A 22,613-nucleotide genomic window follows, 5' to 3' on the forward strand; every position below is an offset into this window, starting at 1 on the left:
AAAAATGATTTACTCTCGTAACCAAAACCCAATCGAATCCTTTTGTTTTTTTTACCCTACAGAAAATTACATTTTACCCCTCAGGGGGTAATTACCCCAGGTTGGGAACCACTGGCACAAGACTCGGAACAGCATTGGTGAGACAAAAACGTCCTTGTTGCCGTGTGCCGTGCAGTGTGCAAGACTTGTCCCCACCTGGTCTCTACGCAGAATGGCATCAACCCTAGCTCGGAAATATTTTTGCGAAGTGATGTAACAATGAATTACAATGCTTCATTCGCTTTAAAAGATTACAGGTTTTCTGCTATTTCTATGAAATAGTAAGAGGAAGGAATTTATGATAACAGTACTAAATTTAAAAAAAAAAAGATCATAGTACACAAAAAACAGAAGGTAGCTGATCTGCTGTGTGTGTGTCCACATTATATGCCTTTATATGCTTGTAGCTCTAGAAAACGAACAAATTAACACGTAAAACTGAATTCTCGAACCTCTGTTTTTATCCTGATAGTGGTATTACGGTTTCTGAGTAGAGTTTCAAACAGTTGAAATCAATAGGTTAATAATACTGGTGATTTTCTTGTAATATTCGGCGATATACCATTTTTTCGAGAAAAGCGGCGAACAGTGGACGGACTAAGCTTTCTTTTATTGCTAATTTAATATTTTGATTCTATGTATCTCGAAACCAAGGGAACATAAGTTTTTCAATCTTTGTTTGACTACTATGTTCGTTACAGAAATAATGGGGAAAAAACCGGAAATCGGTTAATCGAATCCGGTTATTTTGAGCGGATTTAAGTCAGGTTAAACTGGCGTAAAAAAAGTTTTAACCGAAAACAGGTAGTTTCAGCGGTAACCGCCATACCTAGCAGGGCGCTGGTGTGACCTTGAGACGTCTAATTTGCTGACGGCCACCCTGCTAGTTTTTTTAGGTCGTAAATGCCTTACTTGTCTTCACTGATCAGCTTTGTGGGATGTTCAGAGGACCTATTCTTCCCCCGCGCCATTCGTGAATGGAGAAGGTGAAACTGATGTACCGTCCGCCCCATATAGACTTAAATCTGCGTCGTCCGGGACACTGGTACGTGACGTCACTGGGTCGGGATGGCAGCCAGGCTAGCAGTGCGAGCAGAAATGCAGCGGCGGCGTCCGTGTGGCGCCGAGGTCGACCCATCGATCGGTGCGCCGGCGTAGGCGAGTCTGCCGCCAGAGAGGCGGGCTCGCTCGCGGCCTGGACGTGGGAGCCCGGCCACCTGCAGGACCGCCGCCGCTACGAAGTCAGCCTGCTGACACACAGCGCCGTTCAAACGTCCAGTAAGATTGGTCGTTCTTACGAGAGACATTTAATCTATTACTGTCGATTCTTTGATGCAACAACAGTGAAAATTACGTCAGATGTGGTTGGGAGCTTGAAAAAGAAGCCCGCGCTTTTGTTTCTTCGCTGTGTACTCTTTAACACCAAATTGGCGACGAGTAGAAATGGAGCCTGCAGGGGTCTCGGGTACCGTGACTGTTGAAGACCAGAGGTCGTACATAAAGATCGAAAGTTCACGCAGCAAAAATCCGACAGACATTCACAATGGGTTAAGTGAGGTTTGTGGTGAGTTTACAGTAGACCGTAGTAAAGCGTCACGTTTTCGTTGTGGTCGTATGAGCATAGACCCGGAAGGCTAAAAACGTAAACAGTTTAACGAAGTATGAAGCTTTCGGCAGGTGCTCTTGAAGACCGCAGTGCGACTTGGGAGAAACTCTGAAGCCAGAGGACATCCCCAACATCAGTACTTAGTGTTCTGACAAATGATTTGAAGAAGATAAAAATTTCTGCGAAATGGATCCCACACTGTTTGACTGCCGAAGAGAAACAGAAATGCCTTTACATTGCAACCTGGCTCAAACAACGATTCGACCGTGAAGTCAAGCATTCTTTTGTCGAATTGTCGCCATTGATGAAACGTGGGTTAGAGACTTTGAACCAAAGTTGAAATCTTAGTCCAATGAATGGAGAGCTTCAGATCCACGTCCAAAAATATTTCGATGCGCTCAATCGAAGCTCAAGCAAATAATGACTTTTTGCTTAAGATCACCAAGAAATTATCATGACAGATAGTACTGTGTGGAATAAGTGTCGCAGCGGTGTAGTATCGTAACTTCATGCAAAAACTGCGCAGAAAAATGCGCAAAACTCGACCTCAGTTGCTCGAGGTTGGGCCACTCATTCACCAGAACAGTGCTCGCCCGCGTATCAGCAATGTTGTAGCCCAAAACCTTCGGTGATCCAGATGGAAATATTACCGCATCCTTCCTACAGCTCACACACTGACATCGACTTGTTTCCGAAGTTGAAAAAAACCTTTGCATGTACGTCGTTATCCTTCTCTGGAAGAGCTCTCTACCACCGTTACCCGAGCCAGTCGACAGATGAACGTAAGTGGTTTCCTTGACGGAATAATAGAGCTTCCGAGACGTAGGGACTCATAGAGAAGCAGGGAGACTACAATTTAGCACTGTAAAGAGATAACGAAGAAGAGAGTAATTAAAAAAATAGTGTACATTATTTATGGAATTTCCCTTGTAATCCTATTTCTACTTAATTTTCGAATTAGTTTCTTGTTTTCGCGTCCCAGGCGGTAGACTTCTGGGTATGTGGGGCCTAGCAAATCCGGGAAGAACACGTGAAACTTTTCATTCTGGAGAAATCCGAGAACAACCCGGGCTTCCTGAAATTTTTAATTGTTTACGTTTCCAGTTATTTTTTGTAATTTTGACTGGTAAAAACAAATAACTCAACAAAAAAAATTCATTTATCCTGCTACTGCGGAATAATACTGAAGCAGTAAAACACAAACGAGAGAATAACACCAAAATAAAAGTTTAGTTGCAAAGAAATTGCTCCATGTACAACAAAAAACGGTGCACACAAAAGCATCTACCGACAGCAAAATGGGTCAAAGACTATGCAATACTGCGTAACAGTAAACTGCTTTCAATGAGTCTCTTTCGTGGGCCTTATTTCGATGAGCGTAACGTCACAGTCGTTTACGTTTGTAGTAGGTCGCGCGAAAATATTGCTTATGGTGGTTTGACAAGCGTTGCTTTCAAAGTAAATTTCCTTTTACGCACGTTGAATTATGTTACTTGTGTATGTACTTACGAATTTCTTAAATCACCGAGCGTTTGAATTTCATTCAAAACTTAACACTGAGAGCCACCCACCCAGAAAAATGTAAGGAGAGGCACGGTGCAGTTAGTCGCAATACCATTAATTTTTATTATACTTGCAAATCTAGATTTCGGCTATAAATATCTGTCTTAAGGGCATTTTCTTAACAACTCGACAGACCCGCGGCAGTTCTGTTGAGTAGTAACGAAAATGCACTGAGGATGGCTATTTATAGCCGATATCTAGATTTGCAAGAATAATAATAATAAATAATAGGATTCGTACTGAGTGCCTCTCCTTCCATAAAACGTACGGTCGCCGTGGACACGGTTCCTGATCGAATCAAAGCTGACTTAGAAAAATTTCAGATGCAGAAGACCAGACATTTATGCCATTATTTAATATCAGTGTGTTTGACATTCCTTAAAGGGTAACAAACGCTAAAAGAAACAGTTTCAGGGCTATTTTTCATGTTTATTTTAGTTGTTTCATAGACTAAAGATAATGCAGTAACGACGGAAAAAGTATAATTACCCTTCAAATAAAGTGCGAAGGGAGTTCCTGAGGAATTGCGCACGTATTGACTTTTCTATGGAAAAGTCGAAATGTTCGACAAGAAATGTATTCAGCCACGTAAGACACTATATGTTCGATGCACCGCAGTGAAATTTATAATGTTGCTTGTTAGAAGTATTCAGCTACAGCAATTTAAGCTGTCTTCTTAGGACGCTGCCTAATCACACCGTCGGAAAGGAAAACAGCAAAAAAAAAATTGACGACCAATATTATAAGTGAAAGCTTAGCCTTTCTTGTAGTTATGTCGTGTGTGTATTTAGACCAATAACTTTACCCATTTGTGTTAGCGCTGCTCAGCGATGATGTTGCTGTTGGCTGAGTACATCGCATGTCGTATGCTCTGATTATCTGCCGTCATTGGCTGGCGAGATCAGGTGACATGATCCATGATTGGTTGACAAAAGCGCATCGCAATATCTATTTCAATGCTTCGGAAGCTACCGTGCTCTTTGGTGAAATTCCTCTTTATACCATCGTAAGGGAAAATATGCAGTGTAAATAAAGGTTGCCGCGCATAGAAGATGTTTCAAAACGCGTTGTTTTTTTGCTGGATTTCGTTTCTCAAAGCGCCGGAAGTGCTATGCCGGTGTATAGAACCCTCACCATTCAAAGGACTGTTAGGTTTTACAGCTCCGAGGTATAGTATATTGCCACTTAATACGGATAAATACACTTTCACTGTATTTTCATCCGTGAGAGAAGTATATTTTTAACCGGGAAATCCGGGATTTTTTTTTTGGCCGCTTATACATCCTTGTGGGTTGAATAACAAAAAATGTAAACAGAGACAAAACTAACGAATGAAATGGCATAAGAAAAGTCTCGAAACTGCATATAACTGCAGCTTATCGTACTGAAACTAAGAGAATAGAAAAACAGTCATTCATACATAACAAACACATATTTCTGATGTTAGCTTCTCTTGTGGTTGGCGCTTGTTTCACACGCGACAATTGTAACGAAGTCTAAAACATTTGCACTTAGTTACTCTTTAATAAGACTTCCTTACTTTACGCGAGACGAGTGTTCTGAAAATTTCTCATTTATGTGGCTCTTACGCAGCAACCGTCACGGACTTGCTTTTGGGTGGGGAAATAGTTGTTGTTGCGCTTGTGTTCTACTATTGGCACGTCGCTGAATTGCTTCCACGTCTTCCTTTAATCCGACCCGATGGGGACCCCAAACATTCTAGCAGTTCTCAGGAATGAGTCGCAAGTGTTCCGTACCTTTTTTCTTTTATAGACGAGGCTACGCTTTTCCAAAACCCTTCCAATAAGCAGAAGCCGACCATACGCCTTTCCCATTCTCGTTACATTTCGAATCACTTTGCATCGTTATGGCTGGATATTTAATCGACGTGCGTTGTTCACAGCACACTACTGTTGTACACAAACATTACTGGATTGAAACTTCCTGGCAGATTAAAATTGTGTGCCGGACCGAGACTCGAACCCGGGACATTTGCCATTCGCAGGCAAGTGCTCTACCATCTCAGCTACCCAAGCACAACTCACGGCCCGTCCTCACAGCTTTACTTCCACCAGTACCTCGTCTCCTACTGTCCAAACTTCACAGAAGCTCTCCTACAAACCTTGCAGAACTAGCACTCCTGGAAGAAGGGATATTGCGGAGTCATGGCTTAGCCACAGCCCGGGGGATGTTTCCAGGACCGGCGCACACTCCGCTGGAGAGTGAAAATCTTTCTGATTGCAGGATTGTTTTCACTCATCTTCATTAACGTAATTTTTTTTACACCGTTACAGCAACCTCCCATTCATCATATCAACTAGAAATTTGGTCTGTCATCTTGTATTCTCCTATAGTCACTCAACGAAAACTCACACCTATACACCACTTAATCAGCAAACAGTCTGCTGCTCACTCTGTCCGTCACATTATGTACACAAACCCGCCAACTTCTACGGTTTTTCCGTTAAATTTACGGAAATTGCAACATTTTACAGTTTATGCTTATCCATTACGGATATTTTAGAACCGTGACTGTATATTGAATGTAAATAAGTTATACACAACTGTAACCAGTCAATTTTTCAATAATAATGCTTTATTACATGAACCGGTTTTCGAACCTTTTCAGGTTCATCTTCAGATGGTTCCGTCTGCCTCCATTTTGATGTCCAGAACACTTTCACACAAAGTGTTCTGGACATCAAAATGGAGGCAGACAGATACGAAAAAAGTCGCCTATACTGTCGCAGTAAGTAAAAACTAAATTTACATCCATATCGACAGATAAGCTATAGTCATGGCGATACATTGTGACCCATCTTTCTGCCATAGAACCAGCACCCAGCATTATGCTACTACCAGTGATGATGTAACTTCCCGGACCCTCCCGAAACCATCTGAAGATGAACCTGAAAAGGTTCGAAAACCGGTTCATGTAATAAAGCATTATTATTGATAAAAGTGACTGGTTACAGTTGTGTATAACTTATTTCCATTTTACGGTTTTACGGGTGGACGATGTCATTTTAAGACTCCGCGGATAAAGATTTGAAACGTTAAAATTCGATAATCACCCCACTTCCGTACAATTGAGCGTTTAAAAAAAAAGTTCAAATGTGTGTGAAATCTTATGGGACTTAACTGCTAAGGTCATCAGTCCCTAAGCTTACACACTACTTAACCTAAATTATCCTAACGACAAACACACACACACCCATGCCCGAGGGAGGACTCGAACCTCCGCCGGGATTAGTCGCACAGTCCGACTGCAGCACCTCAGACCTCTCGGCTAATCCCTCGCGGCTGATCGTTTATGTGAGTCGACGGCAAGTCTACGATAGTCGGTAACTCATTCTTTGATATGATTACTGAGTGAGGTGGCGCAGTGGTTAGCACACTGAACTCGCATTCGGGAGGACGACGGTTCAATCCCGTCTCCAGCCATCTTGATTTAGGTTTTCCGTGATTTCCCTAAATCGTTTCAGGCAAATGCCGGGATGGTTCCTTTGAAAGGGCACGGCCGATTTCCTTCCCAATCCTTCCCTAACCCGAGCTTGCGCCCCGTCTCTAATGACCTCGTTGTCGGCGGGACGTTAAACATTAACCACCACCACTTTGATATGATTGGTATTTTTAACAGTGTGATGTTTGTGTCGTCATTGTAATTGAACTTAAAGCCGGGATAACAGTTCTCACATGTGAATGTTACGTGTCGACAGGCTCCGCTCCGACAAATTCTTTGTTCCGCTCCGTTCGCTTGTGTGTGTGTGTGTGTGTGTTATTTTATGTAACGTTCAGTGATCCAGCTTCCTTTCGCTGTTTCAGAACATATCGATACATTTGTCCTCCGACATTTCATACGCTATATTCCTATTGTAGTTTTCATGAATAAATACAAGGACCTTTAAAGAATCGTACTCTGTTGATTTTTTTTTTCGTACATACTAAAATATGATTTTATTTTTTCGTACATACTAAAATATGATTTTATTTTTTCGTACATACTAAAATATGATTTTATTTTTTCGTACATACTAAAATAAAGGGACAAACAGTTGCCTTGTGCAAGGTCTGTGGGTGTGATATTAATATTGCAGGTGGTGGAAGAAACGATTTATGTAATCATGTGAAGCGCGGTGAACACGTAGGTTACGTTAAATCGAAAGAAGGTAACAAGAAAATCAACACCTTTTTGCTAAGTCTGGAAACATTGACAGTGATGTTACTAGGGCAGAGTGTATGTTTACTTCCTTTTTGGTGGAACACAACGTACCCTTAAGTGCGGCTGATAATGCTGGTACTGGTACTTTGTTTATGATGTTTCCCACATCAGAAGTTGCAAAGAAATCTGTGATCGCATGGAAACGACATGCATTGTAGACAAAAATGGCAAAAATATTATGATCTGTAGTTATTAAATGCCTTCAGAACGTACCATTTTCTTTGGCAACGGATGGAAGCAATGATAAGAATGCTAAGTTGTATCCTGTTGTTGTTACAGTCTGATATTCCGCGGGAAAAAGTAGTAGGCACTGTGCTACCCATACCAACGTTAGACAGGGACTCAACAGGGCGATACACGGGTAATCTGATGTTACCACAGCTGAATTCTCATAACATACCAACTGAAAACTGTCACTTTCTGCTTAGACACCATTGCTGTTATGATGGGAAACAAAAATAGGGTTTCAGCAGTTCTGCAGGAAGTTCAACCTGGTATTGCAATCGTAGGTTGCAAGTGACACATTATTAATCTGGCAACTGAAGAAGGTGCTGGAAAATTACCACTTAAAGTGGATGAGATCTTTGTCGACGTATTTTATTTCTTAGAGAAGAGAGTCAAAAGAAAAGAACGCCTTCAGAAATTTCAGAACTTGCAAATAAAGAGGCAAAGAAAATTATAAAGTATGCATATACTAGATGGTTATTCTTAGATAAGTGTTCGTATAGACTACTAGACCAATGAGATCCGCTTCCTTCTTTCTTCATGAGTAAGTAATATTATGTACTCACAAAATTTCCTCAAACTTGTCATCTTTCTACATACCTAGAGTTGAACAAAGTGGATGCAAAGAGTATCAGAAGAACAAAATTCTTGATTCTGTTCCTACACATGCCCCTAAAAGAATAGCATATTCTTCCAAATGTGACAAACCCATTCTAAAAAGTAAGACATCTGCTGCAACACGTGAGGAAAAATCGTTTGTGTTCCTGTCCTCATACATGAACAAGGCCTTTTGCACTTTCCTTCATGTGATTATTATATTTGACAAATTGAATGTTTTCATTTTGACTACTTCACCACAAATTCACTTTTGTTAGAACTTCTAGGGGAGTTGCTAAAGCAGGTGTTCACCAAGTTTGTTAATACCGAAGTTGTCAGAATTTGGAAGAGAGTATTACAATCAACATTGTCAAAAGCAAGATAGCGTGTGAAAAAAAGGGCAAGCTGAACTTCGCACGAGCGATGTTTTGTAAATCCGCGTTGATTTATGGATAGAATCTTCATCTCAAGAAAATTTGTTACTCTCGACTTCGAATGTGCTCAGACATTCGCGTAACTAACTGTGCCAGGTGACGGGACAGTCGCAGTGGTGTACGGCGCCTCTCAGTGAGAAGGGGTAGTGTACGGGGAACGTCACACACACACAATGCGCCGCAGGTCGCTACAGGAGAGCAACGCCCCTGCGAGAGAAACGCCTAATGGAATTTTATATCAGCTGGCGGACGCGGCGCATCTCTGTTCCCGGAGGCGAGGTGCAACACGTGCGCCACCGCACCCACACACGGCTCCACGGCGGAAAAAGAAAATTGCCGGCGGCTGGTCTGACTCTGCGGTGTCCTTTGGAGTTCAGACGACGCTGTGGGGAAATGCAGAGACTGCGGGGAAGGCACAACTCTCCCTCACCACGGTGTACCGTCCCAACGAGGTGACACGAATTACGTACAGAAGAATGTGAGATGTGGAAGAAGCCCAGCTCGGGAAAGATCAGTTGGGGGCGAGCAAACATGGGAGGCAACACTGAACCTACCATGTATCTTACAAGATAGGTTGAGGAAAGGCAAACCTACGCCAATAGCTTTAGTAAACTTACATGTACAGTCTGCAAGCAACCTTACGGTGTGTGGCGTAGGGTACTTTGTATACCGCTGTCAATTCCCCGTTTTCTGTTCCAGTTGCGAATAGCTCGCGGCAAGAACGCTTGTTGCAAAGCATGCGTGTGAACTAGAATCTCTCTAATTTTACCTTCTTGCGAGGTGTGCTTACGAGGAAGCTACAAACTGATTGACTCTTCCAGGAAACGTGCGCTCTCGGCACTTCAACAGTAAACCACGCAGTGACGCGGGACGCATCTCTTGCAGCGTCTGCCACTGCAGTTGGTCGCTCATCTCCGCCACGCTTTCGCGCGCAGTAAATGAACTTTTGGATTTCTCTATTTCTTCTATGAATCCTATGTGTCGCAGATCCCATACTAACGAGCAGTATTTATGTATTGGTCCTACGAGTATTTGGTAAGGTACCTCCGTTGTAGGTGGACGAAAATCCCTGAGGACTCTTCCGATGAATCTTTGTCTCCGCGTTACCTGCGATTTGTCTTACATGCTTGTTCCATTTTACTTCGCTCAATACTCATATTCCTAGATACTCTGTGGGTTTCACTGCTTCCAGTGATCTGCGGTCGTGTGAATAAAATTTACTTATGCCTATTTAGTCGCAGTGCTTTGCATGTATGTTGAGTCGGTTGTCAATCCCTGCACCTACCGTCGAACCTCTGCAGGTATTCCTGCATAGCGATACAATTTTCTAGCGCTCAGGCTTCTATGTATCATCCGCGGAAAGCTTCATGCAACTTACGATGTTATCCAGAGACGTTACTTACAGAAAACATTTCACTGTGTTGACTGCAAGATACTCTTTTGTTGACTGCAAGATACTCTTTGGTTTGTGTACAACTTGTAAATAATCTTCCACTCTCCGTATTTTATCTCCGCAATTGTCTGAATTTTCATGTCGAAGGACATGAAAGGGAACCAGTAGTGAGATGGGAGTAAGTCAGGGCTGCTGTCTATCCTTGACGTCATTCAATCTGTGTACTGGGCAGGCAGTATAAACAGCCATAGAAATTTGGAAAGGTAATCAGTAATCAAAGCTCAGTGTGAATAAAACTTTGATGTTTGTCGATGAGACAGTTCTGTCAGCTTGCAGACGGCTAAGAATGGCATTTGAACAGAATGGATCTCTTGGAAGGGTTAGAAGAGGACCATTAACAAGCGTAAATCAAGGGTAACAGGATGCAGACGAGGGACATAAAAATAGTAGACGAGATTTGCTGTTTGAGTGGAAGAATAACGGGCGATGGACGAAGTAGAGAGGCTATAAAACGCAGACTGGCTACAGCACGAAAAACATTTCTGAAAACGAGGTATTTGTTAATATCGAATATAAATGTGTGTTGGGAATTACTTTATGATGGTAGTATATGTTTGACCTGTTCCCTTATGCAGAAACGAAACGTGTACGATAAACAGTTCATACAAGAGAATAGGAGCGTTTGAAACTGGTTTCAGAAAAATCCCGAAACGCAGAAATATATACATTAGATGGGTAACTAATCAAAGAGAGACTTAATCGAATGTGGAGAGTATATCTTTAAGTTAAGGGAATCAAGAAATATTTAATCTGATAAAGGAGGGAATATGCGCCTTAAAAATTATAGTGGGAGACAAAAACTTCACAACGGTGAACAAATTCAAGTTGATGTACAGGGTGACAATTGTCGAACTATATGAAATAAAATCGTCAGAACATCTGAACGGTTTACGTTAGGACGTTCAAACTGCACGGTTGGCCGCGGAGTATGATGGGAATTACTATGCTCATGTATGGTTTGGTTTAGCGGCGAAACCCACTTTCAGTTGGATGGGTTCGTCAGTAAGCAAAACTGGCGCATTTGGGGGTCTGAGAATCCGCATTTGGCGATAGAGTAGTCTGTTCAGCCTCGACGGGTGACTGTGTGGTGTGCAATGTCCAGTCACAGAATAATCGGTGCATGGTGACTACCGAGAGGTACGTGAATGTATTGGAAGATGATTTCGTGCCCATTATCCAAAGTGACCCTGATTTCGACAAGATGTGGTTCATGCAAGACGGAGCTCGACTCCGTCGAAGCAGGAGAATGTTTGATGTCCTGGAAGAGGACTTTGGAGGCCGCATTCTGGGTCTTCATTCTTGTAATAAATTTATCGAGGAAATTGTTTTCAGCTGATCAAGCAATACTGTCCGTCAAGGAATGTCTTCGTTGCTTTTCTAGCAAGGGGACGTCACGCCCTGCATCCCACGAAAGATTTCAGCGTGTGAGAATAACTTGTGTAAAGGTTTAGCTAACTACTCTTCCATTTTGGAACAAATTGGTGACAAAGATGATGGGAGTATTATCCATCCGCGCTGTTTCAGGGGTCACTTAGTTTATGGATGTGCAGAATTACAGACCACTACCGCGGACGTACGTCTGTTGGAGGATCCTAGAGCATATTCAGGAAATAGCTCTCGTGTTAGAGACACTGTTTCGTTGTAGAATACTAATAAACACGATCGTTGGGAAGACGAACTGCAGCATGCTACTAAACACCAAGTCGTATTCCATGCCGCCTTCAACTCCTGTCTATGGGGTTGCTTCGACTATCAGTCTTTCGGTTTAACCAACACTTTGGACTAGCACATCGGATGATGTGCTGTGGTTTCTGTCCTCCTTTGTAATGGGCATTTCCCCGTGCGTAGATGATAGGCAGCAAAATATTTTCGCATTCAGAGAAGACAGTTGGTGATTTAAATTCCGTGAAAAAATCTCGCGTGAACGAAAAAACGCCTTTGTTTTAATGATTGCCACCCGAACTGGCTTACCGTATCGTGACACTCTCTTCCCTATTTGGCGATACTAAAATAATGAGCTGAATCACAAAAGCTGATGTGATCCACTTACCATGCCTGCTACACGGAATTTAAACTTCATTGTCTACATCATTATTTTACCAGCTGTACGACGTATATGATCTGTGGAACAGCTGATAAATTTACACCACTTCATACAAATGCTCTTACACAGCATGGCACAGCTTTATATTACTGAGTGCTTGTAAATGACAGCTTGTTAAAAACTGATATTTTAACAGCCAAAAGTAGAAATGATTTCATTTAAAAATTTCCCAAATGCTGTTGACGTAGTTACCATCAAACATCTACAAATATGCTATCAGGTCGAGATCCCCCGTCAGTAGCCCTCATTACTTCGTCTAACAAGACGTGTGGGGTTACCACCGATGCTAGTGAGTGTTTTTGTGTGAATGTGATTTTTTTCACTTCGGTACTGAAATCTTTTTTTCCTTCAGCTTCATAGTTTTTCTAATTACACACGTAGTACATACTGACATTCAAACCGTGCTGCTGTTAAGGTTTGCCTTGATGTAGAATCGTCCCTTTCACGAAATTCTCTACTGCTGTTATTTCTGTCGTTCACTGATTGTGTTTGTATCCCATAGACTAGCGCGGGATCTGATTCGCAGTCTGGTAACGCCGCATCTCAAACGCAGCCTTTGGCCCGAGTCGACTACAAAGGAAGGTGGTGGCTCTTTGCGGGCCTGTTTGGATGCAAATGGCGCTTATACACAAGTCAGCCACGCGAGATATTTCTTTTCGTCAGTGACGCTTGGGGCTCAGCTTACCCACACGGAACAATAAACGTCTGACGGTGTCCGCCCACAGCCAAGCGGCAGGTGAAGGGTGCCCGAAACCAGACAGTTCAAAGACTGACTGACTGAGGTGGCACCAGTACTGGGCCAGTGCGTTAAGTCGACAGTTGACTGCGACATGGGGCGTTCTTCCTCATTAGTATAGACATTATCTTGCCTTTACCCACACTTAGAAAGAGAGAGCTGCCATTCGTAACAGATATTTTGATGTAAGTCATTCTGCGTTTGCCTTCCGATCCTCCGACGGTGATACTTGCCTGTAGACAATAGCACAACAATGTAATAATGCTGCCGATCGTACTTGATAAATCGTTTGTGTGCGTTGCGACCTTCTGAAATCCCATTACACTCCTTTTGGCATACCCGACGTTACATTCATTGATGTGGATCATTCGCCGCCCAATATAGCGTAAGGTATTGTGTTATTCGAATATTTATCGAGCCAATCACATACTCAGATGATCGTTATTGGGCTCTTAGTCAACGATATGGTGCAAAGATAGATGCAAGTGAATAAGTAGACTAAGTTTTCGTAGATATGAACTCTGGGAAGACAGACTGCAACATACCAGTAAAACAAAGTCCACTTCCATATACAGTCATCTTTCTACAGGGAATGGCACAGAATATCGAACGAGCGGTGTATCCAACTATGATGATTACGCGTCATACCAGTGTCGAACACAGCCCTTGTATCAAGGATACAGGCAAGTACCAGTTCATCTGTAAAGATGTGCTAGTCTGAGGCCCAGTAGTATGATGGCTGGTCCTTCCCCTTCTTCTGACAGCAGAGGCGCCGCTTAGCCCTGTACACTGTACATTCGACATGCAGCCCTCTCGTCCCAGCTGTGTATATCACAGTACGTGCCGCCCACTCTTTCCCGCTATTTACACTGTTCGTGCAATCCCAGCGCTGTACGCTGTACATGCCACCCTCCTCTTCCACCCTGGTCAAATATAGGTCACTTTAATCTTCCAGCCCTCTAGTGAACACCAGCTACTCGTGTCCCAGCCCTGTATACTATGTACGTGCCGCCATCTTCTCCTAGTCCAGTTCATTACACTCTGTACCTGCCACGATCGCCTTCCAGCTCTGTACACTGTAAATGCTGACCACCTGCACGTCCTCCTCCTCCTCCTCCTCCAGTACTCGGTATATGCCACCCTCGTCCTCCGTCAGCCCTGTACTCTGCAGAACTGCACGATACAGCAGAGGCCGCTCCTCGGGTGGCTGCGCCAAGGCCGCGCCCCACTGCTCTCATGCGCTGACGTCACGGGTGCCGGCCCGCCCGTATCGAGCAGCGCGCGTGACGTCACGTTCCGGCGAGTCCCCACGTTGCGTCAGTGCTGCCATCTGACGGCGTTTGAGGCGCGAGGTCTCACTCGTTTTCCATATTAGTCATCTGTCTTCATGTTTACTGACAGCGACCTGGACATACAAATACAGATATTGCAAGTCTGAAGTGAGGAGAATGCCATTCACTGCCCCTTCAACTACAGTTCTCAGCATCGATCCATGTCTTAAAATAGTCCTTAACATTCTCTAGATTGTGGTGTGTACTATACATTTTTCCACGTTGCAGGATGTCTTAATTCATTATTCGATCGAGGCATCAGATCCTGCAACGCCACATTTCAAAAGCTTTACATTGTTTCATTTGTCTTCCCTGTTGCCCATGTTTGGTGCCCATTGAGATCTGTGCTCCAAACATTACTCGTCATTGATCATTGACGTAAGCAGCTGTTCCTGTTTACAAAAAGCCCTGTACCCTTCACAATTCGAGCGGTTCTGATGTCTATAATCAAATGTAAAATTATAAAAATTGTAAAAATACACTACAAAGCATTCAAAAAATTTCTGTATATTGTCTGAAATAATTTTTTGATGTTACATTCGATTCAAAGTGATGACTGGTTTCGATTGCTTGACTACCATCTCCAGGTCACCAGAATTGTACAGTACAGTTGCATCGTCCAGAACATCATTTTAAATCTTCGGGAAAAGCCTGTTACGTATAACCGCACTATCTGTGAAATAGCATTTTTTACCTGTAGATTTAAAATGGTATGGACGATGCAACGGTGTTGTACACTGCTACTGATCTGAAGATAGTTGTTAAGCTATCGAAATTAGTCACCACTTTGTAAAAAAAATTATGTTAAATGCGATAGACAATATACAGAAATTTTTAAAACTGCTTATAGAGAGCTTCTAAAATTTTTATAATTTTAAATTTGATTATCTGCTGCCGATCACGTTTTCTCTATTTAGTCCATATTCGAGATAACACAATTGCAGCATCACTGGTTCTAGCACTTCGGCAGTGCTTTCCTTTTGTTGAAATGCTTCACCTGGATAATTGTCCAGCTACGTAAAAGGTGAACCACGTAAGACGTAACGTTTTATTTCGTATTATCGAAAAGAAGTTTCGGAAAATGATAATGCGCATCAAGACACGTAATTTTAGGGCGCGTGTGTCAGTAGTTGTGGTGGTCCTCAGTCTGAAGACTGGATTGATGCAGCCCTTCAGCACAAGACTCATCACCTCCGGCCGGCCGCGGTGGCCCTGCGGTTCTAGGCACTTCAGTCCGGAACCGCGTGACTGCTATGGTCGCAGGTTCGAATCCTGCCTCGGGCATCGATGTGTGTGATGTCCTTAGGTTAGTTCGGTTTAAGTAGTTCTAAGTTCTAGGGGACTGATGACCACAGTAGTTAAGTCCCATAGAACTCAGAGCCATTTTTTTGAACCTCATCTCCGTGTAACTACTGCACTTGAACTAGCTTACTATATTCAAAACTTGGTCGCCTCAAATTATCTATACCTTAACGCCTCAGGAGGCACCCTATCAATATGTCACCTATTTTTCCCCGATTCTATATAATACGTCCACACCACTTACTCGATCTACCCATCCAATCTTCACCATTGTTTGGTAACGTTAAGTTCCAAAAGTTTCTATTATCTTCTTGTTTGTACTGTTTGCCACATACGTTTCACTTTCGTACGAGCTACACTCCAGGCAAGTACCTTCAGAAATTTATTTAGCACCTACACTTATATTAGATGTTAACAAATTTACTCATTTTCTGAAACTCTCTTCTTGCTATTGCCAGTCTGCTTTCTCTAATCTCAATACTTCTGCCATCGTCACTTATTTTACGCCTCGAATAGGAAAATACTTCTGTCTTCGTTGTCTCGTGTACTAATGTAATTCTCTCAGCACGTTGAACTCGTCTCAAATCTGTGTCAAGTTTAAGTGAGCATTATTTGCGTAATCAGCTTCATTTTCTTCACTTAGTTTTCTGTTTTAGTTTACGTCGTAGTTTTCGGCTGTTTATTTCTTTCCACAGGAATGTCTGTCCAGTCTATAGAAGAAAACGCCCTGTTTGTGGAGAAAAGAAACGTCTGTTTTTAGGTCTCCGTTGACAGAAAGCTTATCAGATGTGTCTTCAAAGGATGTAATTAAAGCACATTTCTGACACCTGTGACTACAGATACGACACTCAGTTACAGTTACATGAAGCGTTCGCTGTACTTCCGATCAAGGAGTCACCTTTCATCCTGTGTAGGCCTTGGGCTATGCTACAAAGCCGTATGTCACAGTCAAGAATTAACTTCACATTCGTTGTCTTCGCGAACTCACCACGAGGTATTGTCCCCTTCCAACCTAACCTATACCTTGGGCTACGCTGCGGATCAGTCTTATCACCACAACCTACATTACAGAAAGAAATATAGATGCAAAAAAATATTCTCGAAGTTTCGTTGCCTCTATATTTCTGCATGTGTGACGTACATCGACAGTATCTGTGCGCCACGGGACGACGCTGTAGACAGGTTTAGCTGACCCAAAAGTTGTAATTAAAGGTAAATACCATTTACTATCCGTAAGAACGGACTTTATGAACAGATATGAAAGGGTACCTCAGGCAGGTTTAACAGCGATATGTACTTTGGCCGGACATCTTTCGCCAACATGCTGCTATTGCACACCTATCAGTTAAACGCTATTTTGAGTGACTACTTACGCCACAGGTACGATGTTTTGTCGAGTGTGCCAGTATGGTTAAGTGGCGAAGTTATGTCGAGAAATCTATAATCCCGAGGGTTTTTTTGGACAACAGAGTGCTCTAGTGGGCATGGCCCTATTGTGGTTGGTATACAGTTACCTTCCTCCGCCCTGTGAACTGAATAACCTACAGTTTAATGTGCATTCCGAACCACAGTGCAACTAGACGTTTTTCGCATTAACAGTGGTTTCAGAGGTGAAAGTGCTGTATTTGTAAGCCACTATTAATTTCTCTACAAAACTTCGTCGCTCATCCTTTCTTGCACGAACAGCATAAATATCGTACGAGTGGTACGTACTACAGTCATGCAAAACAGTATTGTTTAATAGATGTGTTCCTGATGGTGACAGCACACTGCCGAAATGTGAAGTGCTAGAAGCCAGTGGCGCCTGCGACGAACATAGAATTACATATAAACTGAGGTAATTATTTATACTTGTTTACAACGACTCAGCCGACTGAAAATGCCGCCGACAGTGAAATAACGCAAGAAATGTGGAGAAAACACTATGAGCGCTGGAATGGTTGGAAAATAGTATAGAGCATTTAAAGATGGACTTACAGATGTACACGATGAGGAGCGAAATGGGCTACCGTCCGTCATTGATGATGATCTGGTGCAAAAATCGATAAAAAAATTCGAGAAGAAATACGCTAGACGATTTAATCATCTGACACCTTTCCTCGTGTTGTAAGAACTTTTCTGTATGAAACTGCGACAGAACGCGTACAGTGTCTGAATTTGGTCACAGCTGGGTTCCAAAAATGCCGAATGAGTTTCGCAGAACAAGTCGTTAAGTCAATGTATCGGGTTTCCTCCAGAGGTACTGCTTCGAAGGGAATAGGTTTTTAAGCTAAACTTCGTCTGGTGTCGAAACATGGGTTGCTGACGTTTCACCGAAACCAAACAACAATCCTTGCGATGGGGCATTCAACATGCACCAAAAACCTTTAGTTGCAGCAAACCAATTCAGTCCGAAAACTCGTGTGCACTGCGGTTTGAGATGGACAGGGTGTTTTCCACGTCGATTTTTTACCTGGAGGTAGCATAGTCAGTGCAGGCAAAACGCGTGTCATGCTTAGTGAAGGGACCGTTTTGCTGCAAGGAAGTGCCCGTCCCCATATGGCTCACCGCATTCTGTATCTCATCGCATCGTGTGGTTGGTAACAATTTTGTCCTCTCCGTATAGCCCTGACTTAGCATCTAGTGACTCATTTGTTGTTCTTCCAGTAAAAGAAGCAACTTGTCGATCAGCGCTACGAGAAAGACGACGGTGTCGAAACGTGACCGCCGGACTGGTTTTCAAAAAAAAAAAATCAGGAGTCAGGTATAAGAGGATGTATTTCAGAAGTTTGTGGTACGGTACGATAAATGCCTTAACATAGGTGGTTGAAAAGTGGATTGAGGTCCAGACTTTCATATAAAAAGTAAGATTGTTGCAATATTATTTGTGTTTTTCATTTTATTTTAAAACGGTACTTGCTGTAAAAACGCGCCTGTACTTCGTACATCAGTTTGTGTGTAGTGCAAAGTACCTTGTGTACCACTGATAACTCCCACACTCACGGTTTCCTCTTCTAGTCGCGCATTACGTGGAAGGTTGGACAAGCTGTTCGGCGAAATTGTCTACGAAACACGAAGTATGAAGCGTGGATTGTAGGAGTTACAGGAATGCAAGCCTGCAGCTGGTGGCGACCTTATATAAAAGAAGCCCCGTCTGTGATTGTGGCTGTCCGGGGAAGCCCCGAGCTGGCCAACCTGCGGAGTTGGCGCGCGAAATAATCCCCTACCAATGCGGCTGGCCTGCCGCCAGGGGAAACCGCGTGGACCAATAGGGCACGGAGGGTGGAGGGGTTATTGAGATACTGCAGATCACAATGGGACAATACTGGGTTTGTAATGCGGCATATTTCGGAGCATCTCCCCACGCCCCCCCCCCCCTCCCTTTTCCCTCTCCCTCCCTCTCTCTCTCTCTCTCTGTGTGTGTGTGTGTGTGTGTGTGTGTGTGTGTGTGTGTGTGTTACAATGCATCGTTTGAACGGTGTCATTCTCTGATTGCTGTCGGAATTGTAATACGTGCTACTATTGCAATTTCGGCATTGTGAAATTATTAAACACAATCTTCAGGCGTGCTCCAGGGAAATGTGTTGCTGTTCACATTGTTTTTAAATCACCTGGCAGGCAACTGTACTAATAACCTCAGATTTCGCCAATAATACAGGTTGCAAAACGCCACGCTTAAAAACGGGGCTCTCCCGGAGCTCATAGCTTGGGTTCCATTGGTGATGGGAAGGTAGGGTCATGTGTATCGGATATCCCGTGGGCCGGGGACCATGTGTATACCCAACTGAGTGATTGTCTTACTATCACTAACCTACAGTACAGGGTCAACGTTAGAATATTACACACTTCCTGCTGCTTAGGCAAATGGAGCAAATCGGTTGGTTCTGCTTCCATTAGATGTTGTCTACGGTGATTCTTTGGGGCTTATGGAGAACCATTCAGTTGATGGGCCGTTCCTGAGAAAACAAAAAAAACATGGTTTTTGTGTACAAAAACCGAGCCGCGCATTCCAAGATGGCCATGCACAGTAAATGGGTGTAATTTTTCCAACATCCCGATCTCGAATAACGTTGAAATTTTCTTGATATGATTACCCGATTCCGAGATACAGAGGTTCAAAGTTACCCTACTTGTACATGTAAAATACTCACGTAAGATCCGGTGTTAGACGAAAATATAGCTAATTAAAGTGCTGTAGCACGGAGGAATATGCTGTACAGTGTCGCCGTTAACATTGGGAGGTCTCATAGAACACCATGTTGTTGTTGTTGTTGTTGTTGTACTGAAGCACGTGTAACATATTTGTGCACATAAAAGCGGATCTGAGGTGTAAAATTAGTTCTGCGTTATTTCTATTTCACATAAGCAAACTATCAAAATTTTAGTGACCCTTAAAGTTCTTTCCATATGAGTGATATGCTCTGCTGTTACAGGGAAAAGAGGGACCAGTGGAAAAATAACTGTGCAGCTCAAAAAAGGCTAATATGGCTCCTCTTTTTTAAGAGACTGACTGAAAAGTGGGGTATCAGCTGTCCCATTCTACCTTCTTCAGCACCTTTAAAAAAAATTTCCCACAGATTTCGGCGTGCGAACATATTCGCGCTTTTTTATGCTGAGAGAGAAGGCAGTGGTAGTGAGAAAATAGACGGAAAAGTAATAAATACTGCAAAATTGTTGACAGTGGTTGTCGTATAGAAGAAGGAGACAGTGGTAGAGAAAGAGAGGGACACGGTGGCAGTGGAACGCAGTTGATGGTGACAAAACAGTGCTAGGAAAAGTGACTAAACAGTGCTAGGAAAAGTTTGAAGGAGACAGTGTAGGTGGGAGAGATAGAGAAAGTAGAAGTGGGTGAGAGCCAGTGGTGGATGATATAGTGACAGTGAGAAGAGAGAGCAGCAGAGGGAAGGAATGAATGAGATAGTAGTATTGAGAGAAGTGACGATGAGAGGAAGCACTAATATTAGGCAGTCCAAAAGACACTGTGACATTTAGAGAGACAGAGAGATAATGGCAGAATTGGGTTGAATGAGTGAGAGCATGGGCAAGTGGGAGTGAATGGGTATGAGCGACTTCACAGCGATGGACTGGTGAGTGCGAGCGAGTTACGTTAGGGAAGCTTGTGGGAGTGAGAGATGAGTTGCATGATAAAAAAGAGCGCGAATATGTTCACATTTTTGGGTAAATTTTTAAAGGTGCTGAAGAATGTACAATAAGTCAGATGTTGCCTCATTTTTCATCCAATAAACAGGAGCATTTTCACCTTTTTTTGTGATCCGATAGGAAAATTTTTTCGCCGCTGTTTGTTGTTCTGTCTGAAATCTTGTCAAAATCTAATTGAATACTTCGCTGATTGATTTCATAATGGTGCAGAGATTGCCATCTCACTTAAATTGTTAAACAACGTGCACTTCGCTAAACACAAAACACACATTCAATGACTAAAGTTACAGTGAGTCACAATTGGAATCACTCAACTCGTACAAAAACCTGGGTACAATTAATTTCATACCCTGTCGTACGTTAAGCAGGAGGCAGGCTTGGGTTCATTGGTAGGATACTGGAAAATGCACTCTGTAAAGACGACGACTTAGATATTATGCGTGGGACATATACCAGATATGTTAAGCAGGGGGTCCTGAAGATGTGCAAGGAAGGGCAGCACGAATGGTCATTGGTTTGTTTGAACAATGGGAGAGCGTCACGGCAAGTTATGGTAAATAGACGCCAACTATACCGCCAAAGGCAGACCTACAAAGTTTGAAGAGCTACTATTGAATGAGGAATCCAGGAATATATACAATGACCCCCTCCATATCGCTTCCGTTGTGATCGTGGAGAGCAGAATAATGACAGTGCTCATAGAGGCATTTAAGCACGCATTCTACGCGTTTCACATACGAATGGAAAGACAAAATCCAGTGCGTGATACATTGGGAAGTACACCCCACCATGCACTTCTGTGGCTAACAAAGCATGGCTGTAGGTACAGAAATAGTTAGTGACATTGCACGGTGTAAAGTTCAGTTACAAATTCTCTAAACTATGATTCTCGCCACTTCACAAAATCGGAAGCAGTAAAACGTGAAAGTACCACCGCTACATACATAACGACGCCACTGTGGTTGGTCGTACTTAAATAACAGTAAAAACCAGTATCCAGATTTAACGGGACAAGAATCCAAAAATTTTAATACAAGTTTCATTGATATCTCTCTCTCTCTCTCTCTCTCTCTCTCTCTCTCTCTCTCTCTCCCCCCCCCCCCCCCCAAATTCCTCGCTCCATTTGTAACTAACATATCCAATTACCTCTGTATACATTTAATTTAATCAACACTTCGTTTTAGTTATTCGGTCGGAGCGAACGGTCAATTAAATAGCTGTGTGTAATTCCTACTGCACAATCTGGCCAGTGGACAAACAATCTTTCCTAGGAGTCTACTAGTTGACGAGCCAATTCACTCCCAAGTATACTGTGTTGGTGTGTCGTAGATGGTTGTTCAACCGTCCGTTCGTCTTATGTAACACGGTACTAATACTGGTTTCCACAGCAGATCGTGTCTATTGGAAATTGTAACTCCAGGCTGTCAATATCTTCTCAGTAACCGTTTCTTTATAACAATGGCAGCATCCACAATGCCGCCGTAACACAACAGGCGTCAGAGACACGATACTGGATTTCTCATTACCTTTTGTGACGTTGCGATTGGGGACCGAATAAAAATGAAAATTCGAGTTGGCGACGGTAACAGGAGTCGTATACAGATGACGTAGAACCTGTCGCCCTCTTCTCCGAGGTATACACTTGACGTATTTTAGAAAACGGATATGAAACTGCCTGTTAGGCCGAATCAAGAAGCCTTCCCTCAGGCTGATAAATTCGACGACAAAAATATTATTTCGAATTTCTCCGAAACTAAGACAATTTAAGGCAGAACGTGTTTACAAGGAAAAGAAATGGACAGAATCTGAAAAAAAAGATGTGCAAATAGGTTATTGCTCAAAGTTATGTGGTTAAGGCTTCA

General features: G+C 42.8%; 1 protein-coding gene across 5 annotated transcripts in view; it reads left to right on the forward strand.

Annotated features, from left to right (window-relative positions):
* LOC126210127 (glycogen synthase kinase-3 beta) overlaps positions 1 to 22,613 on the forward strand; it is a 325,023-nt gene that overhangs the window by 204,085 nt on the left and 98,325 nt on the right. The window lies entirely within an intron of this gene.

Source organism: Schistocerca nitens, chromosome 10, assembly GCF_023898315.1.
Source record: "Schistocerca nitens isolate TAMUIC-IGC-003100 chromosome 10, iqSchNite1.1, whole genome shotgun sequence".
Lineage (NCBI taxonomy): Eukaryota > Metazoa > Arthropoda > Insecta > Orthoptera > Acrididae > Schistocerca > Schistocerca nitens.